This window comes from Alligator mississippiensis, chromosome 1 (assembly GCF_030867095.1).
Source record: "Alligator mississippiensis isolate rAllMis1 chromosome 1, rAllMis1, whole genome shotgun sequence".
NCBI lineage: Eukaryota > Metazoa > Chordata > Crocodylia > Alligatoridae > Alligator > Alligator mississippiensis.
Genome location: NC_081824.1, coordinates 81570465 through 81584922, shown reverse-complemented (window position 1 = coordinate 81584922; position 14458 = coordinate 81570465).

Below are 14458 nucleotides of genomic sequence, written 5' to 3'. Positions count from 1 at the left end.
GGCCAGATCCAGTCCACAGCACCATGTTATCTAGCCTGCAGGGATCCCCACAATGCTGGAAATTTGGCAGCAGGATGAGCAGTGGCAACATTAATTGCCACTCATCCCATCACTAAATTTTTGGCCTGTGGGGAGAGATGTGGGCCATATCTGGAATGTGGAGCTGGCAGTGGGAGGAGTGGTGACTACAGGTCAGATAACATGGCTCTGTGGGACAGATTTAGGCAGTGGACTGGCCTTGTGCAATTCCTCTGGCCATGGGGATGGAGGAGTTTGATACCCCTATCTTAGACTACTTTGCTAGGAAGCAGGAGATGCAAGTAGGGTGGTAGAGCCAAGAATTTGGCTCTTGTGTCTTGTGGACCTTAATCACTAAATGATGGCCAAACAAATGGGAGGTTGGGCCTGTTCTTGTGTTCCTGGCAGATCCTATTTCACCATGCAGCTGCCTGGCTGGAGTGCATCCCAGTGAGTTGCACTCTGGTTACATGAAGTCTTCTGGGCAAGGAGCTGAACTGCAAAAAGTGTGTAAGTTCCAAAAACTGCAGGTATGCTACAGTATCTATATCCTTTGGGGCTAACTCCTATTTCATTTTACCTGCCTAAAGTCCGTGTAAAATACTGTTTGTAGCACCTTGGTCTTTTTTTTTTGGAACTGGAATTAAAGAACTTACAGAAGGTGACTCTGTGCCCTGGAACTGGACCCAGATTTCAGAATTCCTGTTCCAGTACCTGAAGTCAATAAACTAACATTTCTCCCTGTGGAATTTTTATATCACAGAAAGCATTTTGTATGCAGTAATAATTATCCATAAACATCAAATTGTATTGTGATGCTAATAAATAAGAAACTACATAGGGCTGTTTACAAAATCAAGAGCAAGGATTTGATTTTATTTCTTTACTAAAGAGATACATTTGGTTTCCTTTTTAACCAGACTATCATCATATAATATTATTCATGGTTTTAGGTACAAATGAGCTGAAGCTTAAGATGCCCACTGCACAAAGGCCACAGTAAAATCATTGGATTTTAAAGCGTTCAGAAAAGCAATATATGGAGCTAATTGCTTCTATCTGTAAACAGGTGACATAACATATTGTTATGCTCAATTATCTCTGGCCCATGAATTGTTCAATTATGCAGGCACTTATTCACCCAAATAAATACTCATTACAGTGAACTTCAGTGCCAGGAATAGGAATTTACCTTATTCACACTATTATGAATGATATTAGACTCTTGAAAAGTCTTGGGGAAAAAGCAGCATCAAAAAGCATTTTGAAATCTAAACATTATTTGAGAAGATAAATGTTCGTTACCAAGACATACAAAAAAATGGTTGCTTTTAAACTGTAGATTAAAGTCAGCAAACTCTCAGCAGTTATAGGTAAAGTATTATGGACATAGAAAAGAAAAGAAGGAACAATATTTAATTTTGTTCCATCCAGTAAAAGTAGAACTGGTCAAAGGTGAAGGAAATCAGGATATCACTTAAGTCAAGTTAGAATAATAAATACCAAACAAGTCCTATATGTTCCAAAGTCTAGAGAAAGTACAAGAGTTCACGCATCTAATTCAGGACTTCAAAGCTATAGTCTCCTTTTTATGTTTAAACCAAAGCTTTCAAGAAAGCAGGCCGGTTTCCTCAACAATTTAAAATTCAAAGAGCACCACTTTGAAATTTAATAGAGCACTGTTTGCTAAAGTAAACATTTTAGTCACAGTGACGGCAGATGTGTCCATACATCTATATCCTTTTCTAGGTATTTCAGCAGCCCTTAGAGGCTAGATACTATAATGTGTCTCCCTAGAGTAGAGATGCTCAAAAAGATACGAATTTTCAGGCTGGAAAAAGCCACTACTAAACAGTACTCTAAATAAGACTCATCTTTCTGATGCTTGATGGAATTTTTATTCCAGCCCCCGCAACATTACATTTTCCTTGTTTGTCCAAACGTGAAGCAGAAAGAAAGCAGAATAAATGGCAATTTCTCTCCTGGGGCTCGATCCTGCAAAGAATAGAACACTCTGGCTCCAATTCGGCTATTTAAATTCAAGGATGTCAGTAATCCCAGTGGGGAAGGATTGGAGTACTAACGTGCTTAAAGTTTCACGTTGCTCAATCAGGGTCAAGGTGCTCAGCACGTGACAAAATCAAGCCCTCATGCCCTCCAAACAGCAAACACAAAGGCATTCTTTAGATTTTTTCACATAAGAAATGGAGAGATGCCCTATGTTCATAGTGACTTTCAATGCACAGTGTAAATATATTCAGCTGTGCTATTTTTAAGGCTTGGTTTATTCATGCAGCTGAGTGAAAGGTACTGCTCTGTTTACAATGCATAACAAATCCAATTAAGGAAATGGAACAGTTGAAATTCTTTTCACATTGAGATCAAAACTAGCTTTGCTAAACCATGTAATTTTTTTCCAGTAAGCGTAGAATACAGACACTTATATGTATTAAAAGAGTTTCTCCATGAAGTAACTGTTACACGTGTTAGCCAAGATCTTTCTTGGTAATTTGTTTTTCATTCATAGTGAAGGGTCAAGTAATTGTCTAATGAATAAGGCTTAAAAACAGCATTAATCAAAAGTATTGAGAAAAACCAAGCACTGAAATCATGACTAATATCTAGGCTTTATTCATTTACTTGTATCACTCTGTACAATACTTGTTTACATGTTAATGTCTATAAATGTATTAACATATTCATAGCTAAATTACCTGAATTACTTTTGTGACAAAAATTGCATTTAATAGTAACCTAAAAGAAACAAATGCTTCCCTTTCACAAGGGCATTAAACGCTAAACTCTGTTTCTTTACTGAACAGAAAGGAGAAAAAAGGGTAGATAATATTTTAACCCACAGAAGGAAAAAGCATAGGCAACATTACATGCCACCTTTGGCTCTTGGACCCTTTCTTCTCATTTGGCAATGGGGAGCTGGTGACCTGGAAAGAAAGGTGTAGTCAGATATGATAATATGTAAAATCCACCATTGCTGGGAAATGAAAAATCCCTTCCCTTTATCCCACCAGAATCACTTAACACAATACAAAAAGACTCAGATACTTAAAGAGAATGCTTAAAGGAAGTCCTTTGTACAGAACAGAATGGGGGAAGAAGGAGGAAAGCTACAGAAATCTTCCTGTGGTCATTTAATAATACAGTGATACATTCAGAACACCGCAGTGATGTACCTAGTATAAAAACCAAGGCCAGATACAGAAGTTTGTGCGGTAAGTGTGCAGAAAGTGCTCTTCAGCTGCAGCCAAACAAGCAGTTAGAGCACATAGAGCACAGTAAAAATGGCAGAGCCTACTGCAAGATAACCCTGGATGGATGTGGTATCAGACTTTAGCACTGTAGGTGAGAGCACCATGACAAACATCTGTACCAGATCCCATCGGGATTTACATTAGGTCACATTCTATCAGCAACTCATCAGGCTTTGCGGCATCCTACTTACTCCCACATCCCAAGACAGTGCTCTAGCCTCAGCCAGAGCTCATCTCATCTTCTTGAGCACCGGGCAAGCCCTGACCCTGGGCTTTCAGTGATTCAAGGAAGTGAAGCTCCTGTTTCCAACCCGTCCCCACCTTGCTCCCCCTGGCCAGCTATGAGCCACTTTCTGTCGTCATTGCTCAGTGTGCGGATTCCATCTACCCCATCTGGGCATTTGCAAAGATTGCAGCTTTTGATTAAGTGCTGTGCTGTTTCTTGAACACTAGATTCACAAAAGGCACTGTCCAAGATGTTCATCTTGTACAGTGTTGTTTTAAAGCGTCCATATCCAGGTTTCAGTCTGTTCAGCTTGATCCATGTCTCTGTCAAGGTGATGCCCAATGGGGGAATCATTTGGTGTTGGTACAAAACCCTGTAGGAATACATTTCAGACTGGGTTACTCTGAATTATCATTTAATTTCAGGGCCACAGTATCTGGCCTGTCAGGCTGTCCATGGGCCCAGAAACCTGGAAGCGGGGAAGCAATTAGGGTATGCCTTCTTATATAACTTAGTCTAATGCCCTAAAGTGTAGGGAATACATGTGTGTGTGTGTAAGTGGTGCAGCCTCTTATGAGTCTCTACACACTGTTAAGTACAGTGTTGAGCTTTTTAGTGCAACAACTTCTGGACAATACAGAAGAACAATAGCCTGCTGGGGCTTATACCCAAAACTCAGGCAAATGGGACATCTCTGCCCTCACCACCCTCTCCCCCTCCCCCCCTCAGAACCCAGAAACTGAGCATGTGTGCACATGCACACACACATACGCACACATACATGGAACACAGGTATCTGGGGAACACACACTCACACATGATACACAGGCTTCTGCCACACACACACTTGGCAGGCACAGGGCACAGTGAATGGGCATGGGCAGGACGGATGACTGCTGGCTCATGGCCATGCGGGCACATGCCATGATGAGCTGCTGCCACATCAGGTCCAAGTTGGTGGCTGTGATGTCTCTGCCAATCAGTCAGGCATGGCTTGGTCATTGAGCTCTGCTCGGGAATCTGTGGTAGCCCAGGGAGTCTGCTGGGCATGCTGGCAGGTGTGAGGGAGCCCCTGCTACCTTTTGGACTCAGGCCATGCAGACAGGCTCCAAGTCCCACTCCCTCCCTTCCTCCCACCCACCAAGAGCTAATGTGTGTTCTGCTTGCTCCTGACCTAACTGTGGGTACTTAGAGTAAAGCTCCAGAGATAGTGCTTCTGCCTGAGCCTTCTTGAATGCCTGCACTTAGCCTAAGGTAAATAGAGAGCAGCTGCTTAACACAGCATGCTCTCCTCAGATGAACCCAGGTGAATTTTCTGCTGTGAAATACAGCATAAATAAATGATGTTTGATTAAAAGTAAATACGTGTGCTCCACACTTTGCAAGGTTAGCCTGGGTGCAGGTAGGGCAAGGAGTTAATGGTATCATGTGTCCTGGGGAAGTCATACCACCAGAAAAGAGAAGGGGAGATTGCTGTGCATTTACGAAGCACTTGTAGAACCTTTTAAAAAACTTTCCACAAAGTTATTTTAAACTGAAATGAAGATTAGTATGCTAAAGTACTGTAAGAATGACAGTTTAACCCTGTAGGATTTTTTAATATGTCTTCAAATCTCCAGTCCAGAAAAAATCCTACTCACTTTATGAAAATCACAGCAGCCACAAGTACCAGTATTTTATAAGACTAATTACCCTTATTGCATTCATGCTTTAGGAAGACCTGGCAGATTCATTTAAGAATAGATTAATGTTATTGCTTTTCGTAAAGACAGGGAAGAGCAGATATAAAATATGCAACAATACTTAACTCTATAGTATTTTTACTCTATAGTGTAATTACAACACATCAGAGCAGTGTTCCCATGTGTGTACAGACACCCTTAGAGACTAACTGAATCAGAGTTGCATAAACTGCTGTTCACAGAAGCTTATCTGCCTCTGATTCTGTTAGTCTATGAGGTGCAAGTCTACCCTGACTTCTGCCTGACTTCAGAATAATACAGCTAACTACTTCTTTGACCTTCAGAATTCTTCAGTATCTACATTAGGTTAGGAGGCATGGAAACTAAGGAGAAGGTAGGCATTTTTTTCCACATAGGGGTCTATGATCCCTCCATACTGTCTCTCAGTAAGTTTAATCTATTTATTTTCATGTGGGCTAGGGACAGACATTCAAAAAGCCTGAGCCTGAATTGATTCAATCTTTGCAGGTTAGTCTAACCTGGCTAGGCTGCATTGATTTGTAACTGAACTGATTCTCTCTGGACTGAGGAAATGCAGGCACATGCCTGCAGTGGCTCAAGCAAAAAGCTGGGGGGTGCTAGGGTAACTCTCCTTTTCTTTCCAGAGTGCTGAGCTGAGAGGGGCATGGCTGGGTCCTAGCAGGATGCTCTGATTAGGGTGGGGTGTAAACTCCCAACATGCCTGTACCATCCCAGGTTTCTTCCCACTGGCTGTTCAAGGGGTAGGAGTGTTGCCAGCCTACAGCCCTCTGATAGCAGCCTAAGGCAAGGGTGGGGTGTGCAATGCATGTATCTGTTGATGATATGGAGTTTTTCAATCTCCCTCCCTGCTTCTTTATACCATCTGCAGCAAACTGACAGGCAAGCAAGACAACAGGGAACTGATGACAGTGTTTATCACCTCATCAGCCAAACAATAGCCTCACTCCATTAGTTCAAGCTCTTTTTAAACAGCTTAGCAGCTGATCTGTTGATGAGCTCCAAAAAGCCCTAAGTAGACAGTATTCCATCTGCCTGACTCCGTGAAGTTGGAGACACACACAAAGACACCTCTTGGCATTAGCTAGCAAAACACATGCCTAGGGCCTGTGGGACTGGGGTATGTGCTGTGGGAGATGGGAGGGAAGAAGGAATGGAGTGGGGGGCGATTCCTGCTTGAGCAGAGAGCAGAGAGGCAGGGAGTGCAGGGGGAAGCAAGACAGACCTTGCTGTACCTGCAGTCTCTGCTGAGCTCTAGCCAGGGAGCAGAGGGGAGGGGCCAGTTCAGCTGTGAAGCAGAGAGTTCTGCCCAGCCCAGAGAGCATCCTGGGATGCTGGGGGAGTCTGGTTTATCTTAAATCATCAAGGGGTCTAGGACAGACATTGCATTTTGATCCAAATCAGTAAAGTTTGACACTCCAATCAGCCAGGTTTATCTCAAACCAGTTTCAGACATTTTCAAATTGGTTTATGTGCACTGAATATCTGTTCTGTTACAGGTTTCTGATCACTACAGTTTCTGATCACTAAAACCGATTTATGTGCAATGTCTGTCCCAAGCTGTAGGGGCCACAGAAACTAAAACAGTTTCAGGCCTTGCAAAATGCAGAAGCCTGTGATAAGGCAGAAATTCTAAACAAGTTCTGGGAAAGTGGTAATCCTGAAAACTGTGGCCCTCAGTTGTCTTGGAGGAGCTCTTCAAACCTGTGAAGCATTAAGGGTTGACAAATGGATTTGAAATATTTATCCACTGCCCTGTCAGGATAAATATTTATCCAGTGCACTGTATGCTTTAACTTTATCCCAGCTGCTGCTTACCTGAAAAGACCTTGCCTCCTATAGAGGGATGTTGGTAGATGCAATTCTTTCCCCTGTTATCAACCTCTACTGACTCCTTGTGACTCCATGTTCAGAGATAGTTTGGGGAGGTTGGAATGCTGCAATTCTCTGTCTGTTGCTAATGGAGCAGTCCAATTATTTATTTCATTTTGGAGAACCCACATAGGAGTTAGCTGAGATTCATGCTCACTGCAGTGGCCTCAAATGTTTTGCCCTCTATAAACATAATGAGAAGAAGATGATGATACTTTTTTTTCCCCCAGATTTTGTGTTGGTTTTACTGCTTGGCTGCTAAATCTTCAATATGTAATCTATTACTTTCCCTAGCTAAGAACATTGTCTCTTTATCTTTGTATATAATTAATCGAAGATCATGAAATATCATCAATCAGAAAGTCTTCCTCACTGCTTGTTGGAAATATAATAGTAAAACAATTTTATGGCCATAAAAATTGATCTGCCTCAATGTAGTGAATGCAGTTTTCTTTATGGACTCCATTTGCTGAAACCCTTACCCAAAAAGGTTTGGAGTTGCTTTTTCAATCTATACCACTTGATACATTTCCAGAAAGGTGAAGATATGTTGATACTTATTTCAATCTTGTGCTAAAGGGTAAACTCCAAAACTGAAACTTTTTTTTCCCTTTGAGATTCCAAATATGTTAAAATATGTATATGGCTTAACAAAGTTAACTCGATAAGATCGTGATTCAGCAGGATACTTAAGCATATGCCTAATTTTAACCTATGGATTATTCACATACTTAAGCATGTATTTCAACAATTCACTGAGGAACCTTAGACCTCAGAGATGCAAATATCCTAATTTCTGTGTCAGAGTGAATGGCGTTATTGGAAAATAAACAAGGGAAATGACAACAGTGGCATTAGGCTGGAAAATTCTTTTAAACTTTTCTCTGTGATACCCAAGAGGCACATCTATATGAAACTCTGACTGCACAGTAGCCCGATACTACTGCATAATAGCACTGTGGCAGAGAAACTACTGAGAAGCAGTATTAGGCTACCACACTGTTACAGGGAGAGACAAACCGGGGAGACCCCAAAGCTCATGAGGAGAACCCTAGGGCCAGGAAACAGGAGAGGGGTAGGAAAAATGAAAATAAAAAAAAGAAAACTTACCCACAGCAGGACTTGAGGAAAAACAAGAGCGACGGGAAAAGCCCGTGCGGATTATTAGCCGCGCCTTTATTCAGCTGCGGCCGGCGGATGACGTCAACATCAATTACCAACCGGCAGAAACAAAAGGGACGGCACGCAGAGAGGCAGGCAGCAGGCGGATACCGAGGGAAGTCCTGGCCGGTGGAGTCAGCTGGAGGCGCGGGATGTTTGGAGAGTCGACGATCGCTGAACGAGGAGAAGCTGACGACTCAGGCAACGAGCCGGCAGGAGCTCCAGCGACAGGCAAGGCAGAAATAGGTGAGACCGTGAGAGGGCAGCTGCATGGGGAAGACCCAGAGAGAGGACAGCTGCACATGAAAGACCCAGAGAGAGGGCCGCTGAGCTGGGAAAACCCAGAGAGAGGGCAGCCACATTACGAAGTCCCAGAGAGAGGGCAGCTACACTGGAAGTCCCAGAGAGAGGGCAGCAATATTCAGAAGACCCAGAGGGAGGACAGCAATAGTGCAAGGACCCAGAGAGAGGGTCACAATATTGAAAGGTTGGAGGAAGAGCAGCTCTAGTCCAGGCAGTAGGAGTTAAGCCATGAGGCTAGGTGGTTTAGAGAAGACCCTGTGGGGTGAATAGGAGTGCGGAAGGGTTATCTGTGGTTCACTAGGAGGCACGGTGTTGGTGTGGTGGTTTTCTTGGATTTTTGGTTCTTTTCCTTGGCTAGAGAAAGGGTATTTTATGTTTCCTCACGTTGGAAGGGGTTGAGGAAGAGTGGAAACAAGAAAGGTGGGAAGACGAGCTGAAGGTTTGCTGTTTGGGTGGGGATTGTGGAGCACGAGATCAGCCACAAAAGCAACAGTGATCCACCGGGCTGGGTATAGGGCAGGGTATAGGGGAGGTGGAGCCTCACGGAAGACCACGAGGGAGCAGGTGTCTAACGAGGGTAACCGCGCAATACGAAGCCCCCCCACTGTAAGAGATTCAAAGTCGTGGCAGCCGAGAAAGGGGTGACTTGCAGTACATGTGAAGACCTCCTGCAAGACCACTTGCAATGGCAGGGCGGGTCCCAGCGAACAGCCGAATGAAAGAAGCACGGAACAAGACGTTTGAGGCCTGGCGGGCACACACACAATAGCATAACTTAAAAGGCATGCACAGATGCTATTGCCCAGTAACTCTGGTTACTGTGAATTTATTTAGTACTTGCTTATACTAGTACTAAATTGATGTGCAGTAACAACTGCACAGTAGTGTCTCATGTAGACGCATCTAAGGTGGCTAACATTCATAATAGCAAACAGATAAAGAAGAAGATTACAGCTTGTAATTCAAATGAGAGAATGATGAACATTGTAGCTTTGAAAAATACTCTTGGGGAAAAAATAGCATTTTATTACTTAGGAGTTTGTAACCCTTGTAAGAGTTTTACAATAAGTGCTGAGAACATTTTCCTAATAATTCACTTATTAAATGTAGTGAATGTCTGATCTTGGACCCCCTACAGAAGTAGACAATAGCTTTGGGAGAAAAGTAGGGGTGTTCTTGCTGATGACATAAAATTGTGAGTCATTGTCAATACACAGGAAGGTCACAACGCTATACAGAAAGATCTAGATAACCTTAAGGATTTGCGTAATAGAAGTGGGATGACATACAAATGTACAAGATACTCTTGAATGGCATGATGTAACTAATAAGACGTCTATTAAATTCTGAGGATTAATCAGTCGGAAATGACTAAGGAATATACCTGCATGCATTAATCACAGGACATCTATTAGCCACCAATGACTATGAAAACAGGATGTATTACGTAAAACATTTCCTGTAGTAAGAGAATGTTTAGGCCATTGTAAAAGCAGATCTGATGTGGAATGTTGATGATGAACATGAGGGGAAGCAAGTACAGAAAAAGGCTGCTTGTGTAATGATTTAAGAGAAGACTAAAATACCTTGGTTTGGTCATAACAATGAAGGTTGAAAGTGGGTATGACTGACCTTTAGAAATACAGTTGAACAGTGAACACTAGAAAGAGAAAAGAACTACTTAACCTAAAATATAATGTTTGCACAAAAACAAATGAATATAAACTGGCCACCAATAAATTTAGGCTGGAAATTAGGTTTTAAAGCATGAGAGGAGTGTGATTCTGGAACAGCCTTCCTATAGGAGTAATTCTGGCAAAAGATTTGATAAATATGAGTCAATTTATTTGATGTGGTTGCTTGCAATAGCACGGGATAATCAGATATTAGTGTTCTTTTTTTGTGAAAATGGGTTAAAGTGAAGGTAAAAACAATGTCACGTTATATCACTTACTCTTACTAGCATTGGTAATCCATCATGGCACATTGTCTATGATTCCATACACAAAATTTATGCCCAGTGTAAAAGAGACACAGCAGCCTGGAAATGCCAGGAGACAGGAAAGAGGAGTGGGCTGTCCTGAAATGAATGCTGACTCCAGATGAGCCAGCAGAGCTCGGCTGAGAGAAGCCCCGACCCAAGGTGTGATGCAAGGAGAAGCCCTGAACCAGGGAGAAAAGCCAGCAGGCCTGAGCTGGGGAGAGATGCCAGGAAGAGTGGCAAGGGAGGGAACCCCCAGGGGGCATGGTCAGAAAAAAACTGGATGGATGCTGGAGCCCAAGAGGGAGAAGACATGCTCTGGAGCAGAGGATCATGAAGAACAGCTAGGAAGCAGGCTGTGGAAGAGTTCCAGGGAGCAGGGGGATGAAGGCAGGATGAGCCTGCAGATTACAGTTGAAGGAGCCCCACGGCTGGGTAAGAGACACACCAGAGGCTAGCCAGGAGTGGCAGCCCAGTGGCGATGACTGGGACACAGAAAAAAATACCAATTTAGTGTTTTGGACTGTTTTATTTTTATATTAACACCCTAAAAGAACCCTGGGTGTCAGGTAGCATGAGCTTGGGGTGCAGGGAATGATGGAGCCCCAATTTTTCTATTGGGTATTTTTCACAACAGTAAAAATCTTCTACTCTGTGTCATGGTGAACATCCTCTCATTGGGGAAAGTGTGTACACAACCCTGTAATGAATAAGAACCAGAATACTTACCATCAAAGTCATAGCAGGAAAGTTTTTGTATCAACAGGGAAGGGTAAAGGTGACATAAGACCCCTTATCATTTATAGCAGAAGAAAAGGCATCATCTCAGAAGGGTGCGAGCCCTATAGCACCCACTGTTGACACACAGAGTTGTAAAATAGAAAGGTTTTATCAGTTAGATAAGTAGCTAGCATTCTTATTTCTATGTCTCCTGCTCTTCTTTGTAGCAGCATATTTTTAGCCCATTGCACACCGGCCTTGGTTCAGGGAGCCTGGCACCACGTAGCAGCTCCCAGATGTCAGGTTGCATGCCTACCCTTTCAACTTGCTGGCACGTGGGGAGCTGGAGATCAGGGAGCTCCTGCCATGTATTCAAATTAAAGCTTGATGCAAACCCAGGCACAGAGATATTATACATTAAATTTAGAACTACTTTGTGGCTGGTTTGCCATTTTTATTACATGATTGTGCCCTCCTCTGCTCCAAAAGGCGTTCCCGAGCCACTTTTGCTTGCGTGGCTGACCGGGTTTGCCCCGGTCCTGCAAGAGGGCCCCAGAGGGTGCCTTGGATGACGTTGGGAGACCCCCGAGACTCGTCTGCCATGACTTTGAATGGACCTTCAGTGGTGCGGGTCCCCTTCGACGCAGCCTCCACGGCCGTCACGCCTTCGACGGGCACTCACGGGGCTCCAACCTCCCCTACACCCCGGCCAAACGTCACCTTCTGCTGCGGATCTCTCAGCTTCTTCTTACCGGCCCCGCCTTGTCTCTTCCCCAGTCCCCGGCCATCATGACTCGGTGACCTAAGCTGGGCTCCGGTCTGAGGGCTACAAGACCTGAGGTCCCGTTGCCCCCGCAGGCTCTCTCTCCAGTTTCCCTGCTGGCTCTCTCTCTGGTTCCTTCACCAGCTTCCTTGCCGGCTCTCTCACCGGTTCCTTCAATGGCTTCCCTGCCGGCTCTCTCACCAGCTTCCCTGCCGGCTCTCTCACCGGTTCCTTCACCAGCTTCCCTGCTGGCTCTTTCATCAGCTTTGCAGTTGGTTCCCTCCCCAGCTTTCCTACCAGCTCTCTCGTCGGCTCCACAGCTGGAGTCTTTGTAGCTGTGGCTCTCACTGCTTCCGCCGCTTCCCTTGCTGAAGCAGTTTTCCCTGCCTGAGGCAGACAAACCCCGCGCATGCACGCTTCCAACCTCGTGTTTCCCTGCGGACTCCGTGGTCTTCCGCTGCCTCCTTCCTGTGCCCCCGGGGCCGCACTTTATTCCTGCTGGGTGGCATCTCTCACTGATGTCACCCGGTCTCAGCTGGATATGAGCGCGGCTAATGAAACGCGCAGGTGGTTTCCCGGCATGTGCTCCCCTGTTACCCCCGGCTCCTGCAAGGGGTAAGTATGGGCTCTCTTTCTTTTTGGTTTTGGGCCGGGGATTCTCCATAGCCCCAGCATCCCTGGGACATAATCCTGCCCCTGCCCTTAAGATGCTTTGGGGCGCTTCTTCGTTCCCATTCTGGGTCATACCTGTGAGGCTGGTCAGTCCCTTTACTTGATCTCCTTGGTTCCCAGTCTGGTCTTTGCCTCCGCACCTGGATAAGAAGTCCGGTACTGTATTAGTTCTTCCAGACTAGTGTATTATGTAGAACTTATATGGTTGGAGTGCCAACGCCCAGCAGGTAATCCAGGCATTATCGGTCTTGGCTGTGCTCAGCCACCTTAGCGGGGCATGGTCAGTTACCAGTTTAAATTCTCTGCCCATCAGGTAGTATCTAAAGCGGTCTACTGCCCACTGAATTGCCAGGCACTCGCGTTCTATAGTTGTATACCTCTTCTCTGCTGGTAGCAGTTTGAGGCTGGCGTATGCCACGGGTCTCTCGTTTTCCCCTTCCTCCTGGGGGAGGACGGCACCCACCGCCGTCTCTGAGGCATCTGTCTGTAAGATAAAGGGTTTTTGGAAGTCAGGGGTGTGTATTATAACATCTTCGCATAATGCCCTTTTCAATCTTTCAAAACTTTGCGCCATCTCTTCCGTCCACTTTACTGCCCCCATTTTCCGCCCTTTGAGCGCCTCTGATAAGGGTGTTGCCAGTTCTGAGAAGTGCAGTACAAATTGCCTGTAATAATTGCTTGATCCTAAAAATGACCGTAGCTGGTGGCAGTTCTGTGGGGCTGTAAAGTTGCGGATGGTTTCTACTTTGTCTGCTAAGGGTTTAATTGTGCCTCTGCCAACCAAGAACCCTAAATACTTTGTTTCCTTTTGGGCCAGGTCACATTTTTGGGGGTTTGCCATTAGGCTGGCATGCCTCAGTTCTGTAAGGATGGCTCGAAGGGCTTTCTTGTGTTGCACCCAGGTCCGGGAGTATATGACAATATCGTCTATGTACACTGCTGCATATTTGGCGTGGGGTGCCAAGATCTGGTCCATTAGATGTTGAAATGTTGCGGCTGTGCCATGTAATCCAAAGGGCATTCTGATGAACTCATAGAGTCCCCACGGGGTGCCAAACGCCATCTTCAGCTGGTCTTTCTTGGCCACAGGAATTTGCCAATATCCTTTTGCAAGATCAAGGGTTGATATATATTGGGCATCCCCTATCCTCTCTACTAACTCTGCCACGTGGGGCATGGGGAATGCGTCGAAAACTGCCATGGCATTCAGCCGTCTGTAATCTACACAAAGCCTTAAAGACCCGTCAGGCTTATGCACCGGCACCAGATGGCTCCTCCAGGGACTCCTTGAAGGCCGAATGACTCCTAGCTTCAACATTGAGTTGGTCTCTCTTCGGACAGCTTCCAAGAGATGGTGTGGAATGGGCCGCCACCTTTCCCTCACTATTGCCCCGGGTGGAGTTTTTATAGCATGGAACGAGCTCTGAACCCAGCCAGGTTCCTTGCGGAATACCTCCCAGAACTCATCTATCAAGCTTTGGGCCTCTCACCTCTGAACAGAAGATAATTCCTCTCCAATCCTGACCGGGGTCCCCTCCAGAGAGGGTTCAGTCCCTCTTCCTAACCCCTGGGGTCCTAGGTCCTCGTTGTCAGTCTCAGAAAAGGCCACCCATCCTTCAGGCTCCCACCACTCCTGTATGAGATTCACATAGTAGATTTGTTTTTCCTGAAGGTGTCTGGGCCTATGTACCGCATAATCCACTGGTCCCACCCAGTCGAAGAATTTCAAATGGCCCCTGCCATTGAGTTAGG